The following is a 10,000-nucleotide window of genomic DNA, read 5'->3' on the forward strand; positions in this document are numbered from 1 at the left end:
CTATAGTACTTAACAAACATATTTGGCTTTGTAGCCATTTCCTTTGTTACCTTGAAGATTGATTGCATTGATGATGTACAGGATGTGGTGGAGTCCCTTCAACAACAGTATGAGGAACATCGAGACTTTCAGGAGGCACAGCAAGAATGTGAGAAGTGGTTACTGCAGACATCCTTCCGCCTCATGGCACATAACTCCCTCAATGTTTCCACCCTGGAGCTTACTGAACGTCAAATTGAAAAACACAGGGTATTTTTCCATTGTCTGTTCAGCTATTTGTAGAATAAGGGATCTTGTCTTTGAATTTTATTTGATGTTGAGATTTCAGTTTGGGGTATTTTGGTGTACTTATGACAAACTATCCATAATATTAAATTGGTATATTTCTTTTTTTGTTACAAATTGATATTAATGTACTACTTTTGTGTGGAAAAAATCATACATTATCCACATATTTTTTAAAAATAATGTTTTAAAACTTTTCTTGATTGCTAGTGGTTTTTGGCATACATGTATTATTAAACTTGAAGATGAAAGTGACAATGTTGGCCTGCCTATGCCTCTAAAGGTCCTATTACGTGAAATAGAAGACTACCGGCTCACATTAGAGAGTGTGAATAGACTGGGCCAGCAACTAATCATGAACAATCCACATGTCCCTCGATTGATCCAGACTGTGCAAGCACAGTTACAAAATCTTGAGGAAAGCTATGTCAATCTCCAGTCCACAGCACATCAGATTAGGGTAAGTAGGCCAAAGTTATTTACAGGAGGGTTTTTTTTAAATTTTGTGATAGTTTGTTCTCTTCCCAGCAGCACCTTATGAGCACCTGTTCATCAGCATCATCAAATTTGATTATTTCTTGAACAACTGTTTTAAAAGAAAAATTGAAGTGTGAGTAAGGTATATATATATAGTAACTGAGACGTCCATCTTATCATTGAAGAAAAGCAGTATTGAAAATGCAAAGCTTTTCATTGCTTGATCAAGTGGACACTCCTAGGAAGTTGCCTTGGGATACTACACTTATTTCATGCTCAGTAGCTATGCAGTTCTGTCTGCACAGTCAGAGAAACAAAATAACATTATTCTTTGAGCTAATATTCCCTGATCTCTTCTTGCTCACTACTTAATGTAAATATGGTGTGTCATATAAAAGTACAGTTAAAATATACTGTTATCGCAATGTATTACTAATCTGAGAAAATAATGTGGCATCATAAATTAGAATTAAAAGTCTGCATATAACTGTTGTGACCTTGGTATGTGTCAGTTATATACACTGAAATATTTTAATTTCAACAAAACTCTAGTTAGAACTTGTGCCTATATTTGTAATAGTTTGCTTCAACTTGCTCATATGTATGTCTCCATTTAGTGATAGATCTCCATTTCTTGAGAATTTTCTTTTTTTAACTGAATGGTGGTTATAACCTAGAATTAAATTACACCATCTTGTTGCCAGATTGGTTACAGTCTAATAAGCCAAGTTTTGCTAATATAAACATTGGCATCCTTGCAGTACTGGTACCACTTTAGTTAGATTTAATACTTTTTTAAATCACTGTAGCAGTTTGTGTGCATGTTTGCATTCAGGACATTTTTATTAGTTCTGCTGTGCTTGGCTTTTTTGCCTTATTTTTTAATTATTTAATTAGTTTTTGGCTCTGCTCAGTGCACATCTATGGCTCTAATCAATTGAAATGTGCCAGTTTGCTGATCACTTTTACCGCTGCGTTTTACTGTTCACTTGTCATCAATTACTGTATTAAATTTTTCTTTTTTATAATTTTGCACCATTTTTCTGCATCCACTCAAAGTTTAATACTAATTAAATTGTTCATGTTATTGGTATAATTTCCAAACATTCGGTACTGTATTTTAGAAGAAAACATCTTTTCAAATGCAGAGACAGGACAGGATTTTGAATTTCAAATGATATAGTTCTGTTTTAAAATAAGAGTGATGATAAAACAAACTTTTAAACACAGTGCAGCACATTAATTTCCAATTATAAGTATTTCCTGGTATATGCATGAAATCAATACCAGTGAAACGTCACAAAGAGCTGAAGGTATTTACTTTTAAAAGAACAGACTTTTTCTCGTTTTTACTACAGTGTGTTTCTTTTTTTTTAAAAAAAAATGAATGACATTAGCATTTATTTTCAGAACTATCATTTTGTGAAGAAAGTTCATTTTTAAAATCATGCCTTATGGTAATCTGTCCTAGTTTGGTTTCATTCATTTTAATCTCTAGACTGTCTGCTCATGCAAAGATGCAAAGTTCACCGCTTCCTAAAGCTTGTGTGAACTTTTTCTTTTCTCCTGAAAGCTTTCTTTGTTCTCTGACAGGCTGTGTTGGATCACATTGATTTGTACTGGTACCAATACTGCTACTAAGAGGATTTTAAACTCCTCATAGCCAAGATGCTCTGTGGGCCATCATACAACTACAGATTTTTACATCATCATTACAGGACTAGCAATGTCAACAGGATTCGAAACACAACGTGATCCAATAATGTGAAATAAAACTTACATTTTGAAAGCCTTGTACCATGCAGTAGTGTTCAAATCCATGTATGTCCTTATTATTTCTACCTTCCTTATGGATCCTGAGTTTTGTGTGAAATTCCATTCCTTATAGCTCCTTCCTTTCCCACAGGAATTATATTTCAGATGTGGTCTAGAAGATCTATGTACCATGTACAGTCAGTTTATTAATAGCAAGAAATGCAGTCTGTGCATGGAACCTGTATTCATGATTTAAATGAGATATAAGGATTGTATGGACATGATTTACATGGTTACAATAATTTAATCTCTCATTCAGTGGCTGTATATTTTTACTTTGTGACATTTATCTTTTGCAGAGGGCTCATATCACCACTGTCACTTCTCGTGTAAAGTTTCGGTTTTTCTAGAAATATTTTATGCTTTATTAGACTTATGGCTTAAGCAACTATGTGCCAGATATGCATAAATATTTCTTTTTACCCCTCTTGCTTATACTGAAAAAAATCTGACAACTAAATGTTGAAGAGCCTAACAATGAAACCAGGATATGCTTAAGTGTGCGTGGTTATTTAACAAGGTTTGCAAAGAACTGTTTTGTGTTGTTGTTGTTTTTGTGAAAACCATCATATTTTACAGTTTACATAAAATTGTACAAAATCCTATGATTATATGTGCATATTTGTTAATCTATACAGCATGCAAATTCAGCAGGTAGGTTTGCAGAACTACAAGCTATCGTAGTTCTGCAAAAGAAGTTACAGGTAAAACGTTTTTAGGTGGGATTTAGTACCAGTCACTGTTCTCAGAAAAAGAGGTAAAAATAACACCTTGCGTGTTTCGGTTATAATATGTATTATAAAAGCAGAGTGCCATGTTTTTTAACTAATCTTCTGTTACAAACTGTCATGCATCATGTGTACGTGATTTCTAGGTTTTAAGTTTCATGAGAATGAAAGTCTGAAGTGTTCATTTGAAGTCATTTGAAAAAAAACTTGAATCAAAAGTTATTTTGAATAATCATCAAACATATGTTTCTTCTATGTAACTAATTTTTTATATTTATTATACAGTTCATATAGGTAACATAACAGACAATCTCCTTAGCCCATATACTGTGCTAGAGATAGTAAGCCTTGCATGTCAGTTATCCTTCAGTTTATTTTAAACTGAACTGATCTAGTTTTTTTATTCTTTGACAATGCTGTAAGTCAGAAGCATGCAGAAGTACATTTGGTATTGCACTGCCAGATCTTGTATAAGGGAAAAGTACGCACAATCTGGTGATAGTTTTTTTTTCCAGTTTGTTTTGTTGTATATAAGGATCACTTATAACTCCTAATTAAGATACTTATTGGGGAGGGGGAAATCTGTTTGAAATTGTTAAACTGATGAAGCATTTACAAAAAATTACATCTATTCTTATTTACCTGGGATTTTGGATGAGAATTTCTTAAAAACTTAATGATATACACAAAATTTGAAGTGGTATTATTGGAAGACTATGCTTTTGTGTATATTACTTTTGTTTTTGAGTAGTTAATATCTAATATTTTCATATAAATGAATCAGTCAATTAATGACATTTACAGTGTGTGCGTACATCGATTGGTCTTGTATGTACATTCTTGCAATGTGTAAACAACACTGTCTTCATTGATCTCTTTCTAATCATGCTTTTGAGAGTCCTTTTTTCTGCTGATGCCTGAGTACAATGGCATTACATTTGTTTTTTAAAGATTAATTTACAAAGTGCATGATTATTTTTGTGGTAAAAGTCAGTAATATAATAACAGCCAAAAGCACTAGAGATTGCCAATTGAACATTGCTTTAGAAACAACATTTTTTTTAAAAGCTATTTTTTGTTGTTGTTGTACAAGGCTCCACTGTGATAATCCTCTGTGATGCTGTAATTTTCACCAGACAAAGTATTGGTGCACATTAGCACACAAACAGAAAAGCCTTTTGGACTGTTAAGTATTTATTTTAGCTGTCCATCAGATTTGATATGGTACTTAAGCATCCTATTTTGTAATCTGTGATAAGTAACATTGGTTGATTTTCCGTCCATACAGAATTATCTGTTTTATATGAAACATTTTTATGTATTTTTATATTTACCTTTTCTCAATAAATAACTTTCACTCATCTGGGTGTTGTTTTTATTTCTACAACTATTATGTTCACTGTTAACCTTTGGCAACAGGATGGTGTAGCCTAGTTGTTAGGAAGTCAGTCATGGTGCCACATAGTTTCTCTTTAATGTGAAAATCATCTAATACATTATATCCATATAAATGATTACAACAAACCAGTGTTATTTATATGTTTGTGCTTCTGTGTCTTGTAAAGTGATTTATATATATGTAGATGTATTTAAAAGTAGTTGATTATTGCAGTGCATGTTTTCACCAGTTGATTGCATAGAAGGGAAGGAGATAAGCTTTTACCAGCAGCCCTCAGATATTAGCTGTCAATGCTTGAACTCACACATTAAAACACACACACATATACATAATGGTGCACTTGCTCTGTGCTAACTTAAATGCATGCCTCTAAACAGTGATATACATTCACATGCATAATTTTATTTCAAATCTCTGACAATCTGCCTTCTCAAAGTGATAAATAGAACTCATAAGAACCTGAAAGCTCCTTTATGTTTTATGACTTTTGATAGCTTCTTTAGTTTCAGTTGCTGAAGTTTTTGCAAAACAATTGTCATCCCACCACATGTCACTTTTAGACTTTAGAATGTATGCCTACATATGCACACACATACACATGTACTCACAAATTATCAAGAAGTAGATATTTAGGAAAGAAAATAAGAAGTAAATAATTACTAATTGTTTTGGAAGAAATAACTTAATATAATTCTTCGTAAAATGAATTTTAGAAATAAAGAATCCAAACAAGCATTAAAGCTTCTCAAAATTGTTAAAATTGTTAAAAATACTATCACTTGTGTGCTGCCACTCTCCATGCACAGTATTGTATAGGATGCATGTTGTTTTGAAAAAGTTTTAAATAAATACTTCGAACTGATCTTGATGAGGTGCATTTTAGTTATAAGCCACAATGAAAATTCTCGCTTATAACATGAAATTGCTGTATACACTTTGATTGAATTTGTAAGAATGAAAAAAAGGTATGTTGTAAAAGCAACTTCAAACAGATTACAACCATGTGAGCATCATTTGTAAAATAGTTTTATTTTTGTTAAGACCACAAAGATGCATTTTTAGCTTTTAAAAATACATATTTTTATAAGACAACTTACAAAGAGAATGAAAATAGATAAAAAAAGAATATATGATCAAGTTTGGAAAAGTTTCACTTTAAGAGAGTTAAATGCTTGCAAGCATCTGACATTCAGAGCACTAAAGTAAACAATATACACCAAATGTAGCATAAATGTGAATTTCAAAGCATTTTGAGGTAAAAAGTTGAGTCTTCACAGCAGCAGAGGTGCAGAAACTAGAATATAGTTGGTCCTAATCAGATATAATACTCCTCATGCATATTTCCACAAACGTTCACATAACATGTCCTCAGGATCGTCTTAATGAGGTTTTGGGCAAATGGAAGCAGTATAAAGATCTTCTGGAGCGCACAAACATGTACCTTCTAGACACTTTCCCAGAATGGCTCCAGCAGGCTGAGGCAGAAGTTCCAGACACCATGGATGATGCACAGAGACAAAAGGAAACCACTCAGGTATCAGATTCTCATTCTTTGTAGGATATATTCTTGCATGCTTTTTGAATACGTGTGCTAAACCAAGCCCATGCATTTGCATGCACACATCTACATACATCCACTGTAATGTTTTAGAGCAGTGGTTCTTAACCTTGTTTGAGGTACCGAACCCACAAGTTTCATATGCACATTCACTGAACCCTTCTTTAGTGTCATCATGAATTGCGGTGTGTCTTGACCTCCATGGCGGAGGCTTTGCCGAACCCCTGAGACCGACTCACCGAACCCCTAGGGTTCGATCAAACCCCGGTTAAGAACCACTGTTTTAGAGGATTTAAATAATGCTGGTTGATTGTAGGGCATGTGTGAATATTGAAGTGGCATCATCCCACTTTCTACATTCTCCACTTAGGAACTTTGCTAAATTTCTAAATGGAGTCAAAATTTTTGTTTTAATTAACTTAACAGTTTCATCTATCATGCCTACCACTTGATGTTATCCATACAGACAGAGCTAGAGAAACTGTACCTCATGAAGCAGGATCTGCAGGCAGCAGCCCATCGTTGTGAGAATATGGGAAGTATGGAGAGTCTTGACAAAACAGACACATCAGGAGAGTCTCCACTCACTCAGCTTGCTGAGGTGGTCAACAGAAACTTGCAGGACTCTATCAGTAAGGTGCGTAGGCAGCCTCTCATGGTCACCAGGTAAAGTTTGCAGATAAATTTTGATAGAATTTTAGGATTAGACAGCTTTCTTTCTTTCTCTTTTCTCCCTCTTATTTGTTCTTTCAGTATTGTTCAGTTGTAATAAAACTGTAAAATCATGTTGGCCTTAGATAATATGGTGAACCACATATTCTTTGTCCTTATTGTAGGAGTTTTACCCCCTTTTCTAGACATAATTAGCTTTCTTACATTTAATGCAGGAATACATTAATATAGCATTTGAGATTAGTAGTTTTTGCTGATAAAAATGTTCAGGGCCCTTTAGTAACAACTGATAAAGCTTAATCAAAGCCATTGTGGAACTTGAATTGCTACTCTTGCTAGTAACCCCAGTATTCAGATGCAGTCATTAAGATATTGACCTTTGAAATGGTGCCAGTTAATCAGTTCAGGTGTACAAAAGACAAACATAGTTTCTTCAAATGCTGTAAACTTCATTCTACATATCCCAGCGCTGACCCATTCAAACACTTTTGGAGTGATTGAATCTGTAAACAGTAATAGTAACTACCAAACCACTTCAGAAAATAGCTAATAGTGTTTTCAGACATTTTTGAGAAAATGTCTGGTACACATCTTCCTGTAAGTATGGTGTGGTTGATCTTTTTATAGAAATGATTTATTGAATTAACTCTTCATATGGCTGTCTGAATAAAAGTCTTCACCTTCATCTTTTTTCCCATGATTATTGTTTAAAAATCATTTTTCTATGATCTCTCCTAAAGAAGTTGTTCACATTCTACCCAGCAACATTCATTTTTTTTTTTAGAAGTACATATTAAAAGTTGTAAATGTTGCCTTTCAGTTGGAGAAGCGTTTGGACCACCTACGAGAGACAATCAGAAAATGGGACAATGTGGACAGGGCCAGAATTGAGTTAAGACATTGGTTACACAGTCGCCAAGAAGAACTTCAGGAACTTGAGCATGGCCCTGCCAAGTTTCACACAGAAGCAGCAGATTTAGACATTGAGAGACTCAAGGTACAAACCTGAGGAATTATAGATACTACCTATTCATCTTGTTATTTGTGCCTTTTGAAAGTCATAAGACACTCATACAATACAACACAGCTTTATTAATCCACAAGGGCTATTCCAGATAGTGCTCATATGCTAACAATATACAGATAATATAGTAGATGTTGAAATAATTTCTCTCTTAAGTGCACTGTATATACATAATCCCAGCAACACTAAGATACAGGTGGTGACTTTAGGTCACCACAGGTTAATACAAGATCACTGCCAGTAAAATTGATCAAGTGAATGGCATGTGGAATGAATGAGTTGCGGTGATGATTAGTTCTTCACTGGAATTTCACTGCAAGCCTTTAATTCTTGCAAAGTAAGGACATTTGTCTAAGTCCGTTTAGTGTTTGTGAAAATAAATAATTGATGCAAACAGTCAAGTTTAACCCTTTCAGGATGTTACCTTGATTGTTAAAGCTTGTCCTTAAGTAGCAACAAGATTGAGTTAATAAAGTGACAACAATGAAAAAGCAGAAACTGTAGATCACTGAAAGGTATATGACATTTAATATATTTGTAAGCTTTGAGTGTGATGTGTAATGCAGTACTGATGTAGCAAATACTAGCTAAATATTCCAAGGATGTCTAACAAGAACAATAAGACCTGCTTGGCAGAAGTTCTGACATGTGAAAGTATCAGCAGTAGAACTTGAGATTGTTACTACTTGATGATTAATCCTTGATATCCATTTCTTTTTCTTATCCCTCTTACCTGACAATGTGTTGTCATGCAGCAATTTCGAGCTGATGTTCAAGCCCGAGGATCTGCTATTGATGAGCTGCTGACCCAGTACCGCTCTCTAACGCAACACAATCCATCCCTAGCAGACCCTGTTGTGAAGGCAGTTCAAGATGACTGGGAGGAGCTGCTGGGGCAGATTGAAAATCTGCTGGCAAGCCGTGAAGCAGCCAGACAGTCTGCATACGAACTGCAGACTCGCCAGCATGCTGTAGATGAAGACATGGAAAACTTTGTTAGAGAACTCGAACGCATTGATAAAGCAGAGATGACCATGGAAGAAAAAGGAGTTCAAATGCAGGTAGGTTTAGGCTTCTGTTTTTGTGATGAATCTTTGGTAGCTCCTTGCAAGCTGCTCAGTTTGAGGTGTGCACTTGTAGTTGTAGCTACTTATAAATTCACTTATAACACTTTTATTTTTATTGCATGTAGAAGATTTTTTTTTATTTGACTCTGCTTAGCTGGGTTAGTGTAGTGGTTTCACTGCACAAGAAAAAGGCTGAAAATATTTTTGAGGTTCCCTTTAAATCAGTAATAGCCATTCAGTTCTTATGAACATTAATAGAGTCATTTATACAGAAAAAGCAAAATGTAAGTACATGACATGAACAAAGCAGAATAATTTAAAAGTCAGATTCATGTCAGTAAAGTAAAAAAGTCAGTAAAGCATTAAATATAAGATTTTTATGCTTTGAGTGTGTGGTTAAATGTTGTATGTAGTTTGGCATTTATCATGAAACAATTAGTTTGATTTGGTGATATAACAGCTGCTTCATGTAGACTTGATAGACTGAACATTGTATTGTTGTTACACTTTTAGGTCTGAGAGGTGGTCCATGCATGCCTGAATACTAAACTTTTTTTTTCAATCATAATGTAGCAGTAATAAATACTTGCTTTGCATGAGTCAAGACACCTTATTGAGCATGGACATGTTTAATATTGGCAATAACTTTGATTTGTCTTTAGGTTTATGTTTAGTTTTTTTTTTTTTTTTTTGGCATTGAAAATCATAAAATTTGGAGTGTAATGCATGCTTGTGGAGCATCACAAAGGGTGCAGCTGTTTACATGTCACCATATAAATCATCTTCACCACATTTGTGGAAAAATTATATAATATGGAACGTAATACATGCTTTTGGAGCATTCACAAAGGGTGCAGTTGTTTACATGTCACCATTCAAATGATCTTCACCACATTTGTGGAAAAATCATTCTCATTCTCCCTGTGGACTAATTTTTTAAAAATATCAGTCGACCTAAATGTTAGTTCTTTGCTG

Source organism: Pomacea canaliculata, linkage group LG8 (assembly GCF_003073045.1).
Source record: "Pomacea canaliculata isolate SZHN2017 linkage group LG8, ASM307304v1, whole genome shotgun sequence".
Classification (NCBI taxonomy): Eukaryota; Metazoa; Mollusca; class Gastropoda; order Architaenioglossa; family Ampullariidae; genus Pomacea; species Pomacea canaliculata.